Source organism: Emiliania huxleyi, assembly GCF_000372725.1.
Source record: "Emiliania huxleyi CCMP1516 unplaced genomic scaffold EMIHUscaffold_5, whole genome shotgun sequence".
NCBI classification, from domain to species: domain Eukaryota; phylum Haptophyta; order Isochrysidales; family Noelaerhabdaceae; genus Emiliania; species Emiliania huxleyi.
In genome coordinates, this window is record NW_005198244.1 from 479,149 (window position 1) to 480,546 (window position 1,398).

Genomic DNA, 1,398 nt, shown 5'->3' on the forward strand with positions numbered 1-1,398 from the left:
CCCCCCCCCCAACATGAAGGGGGGAGAGATGATTTGGAAGAAGTATCCCACCATCCTCCACGCTCATAATGCGGCAGGCAGAAGAAACAAGAAACCAACTTTTACCCCCTAACACCAACAAACCCCACCCAAAGGGGATTTCCCCCCAAAAATGGTTTGTTTTGTCGGGGGGGGTCCCCACAAAGAACCCCCTCGCGTTTGGTTGGGGGGGGCGCCAAGGGAAAAGGCACCGCCTCCACCTGGTTGTTCGCTGGCTGGAAAGCCCCCCCCCCCCCACCACCACCATCAAGACCACACGCGCGCGCACGCACGCACACACACACACCACACACACACACACACACGCACACACACACACACACACACACACACACACACACACACACACACACACACACACACAAACACACACACACACACGCACGCATGCACGCACGCACGCACACACACACACACACGCGCGCGCCACGCCTTGCACCTTGAACGCCGTGGGGCTCCTGCCTTTGGACGTGGAGTCGCGAGGGCGGTCAGGTCCTTGCTTCCGTGACGGAGGCGTGTATCTTACCTCACCTCACCTCACCTCACCTTGCCAGGCAGACTTCTTCGCCGCCTTTGGGCTGGAGCAGGCCTCGCTCCCCGCCCTCGTCGCCGTCAAGCCCGGGAGGCGGGCGCGCTTCACCGCGCTGCAGGGCGGCGGTGGCGCGGGCGAGCGGGCGGCGGCGACCGAGGGTAGGCTCGAGGCGAGCGCGATGGGCGCTTTCGTCGACGCCACACTCGGCGGCAGCGCCTCCTTCCAGCGGCTTCCAGAGTTGCCGGAGCTGGAGCCGCCCTACCTCCTCGGAGGCGAGGGGGCCCCGGCAAGGACGAGGTCTGACTCGCGTTGGTTGGAGACGTCGGGCGCCGTCCCGTTTTCGTGTGATCGCTCGGTCACACGGTCAGACAGTGAACAATGTCTGGGCGCCCACCCACCGCCTCTGGCGCTCTCTTCTCTGAGCAAAAATAATAAACTCATCATGTCACACATGCCAACCCGCATACCGCGATACCGCCTTGCAGGCTACGTACGTCCGTGAGCGCGTCCGTGAGAGTACTCAAACAACGTCGACCTCTCCCCCCACAGCCTCCACCATGAACAGAGCGGCTCGTGTCGTGCCGCCGGCGCCTGGCGGCTCCCCGGCCGCCAGCAGAGCCCACCCCCCGCCCACCCCACCCCCCAGCTCTCGCGCCGTCGGCCGCCAGCGTCCCACGCGCGCCGTCGGACGCGTCGCCGGCCTCATCGCTCAAGCTCGATACAGCCTCCGCCACCGCCGCCGCCCCGCGTTTAGGGCGCGGCTCGTGAGGAGCGGCGCCCACCTCGGCCGCAGCAGACCGCGACCCAGAGCCAAGGCGCACGCCCCC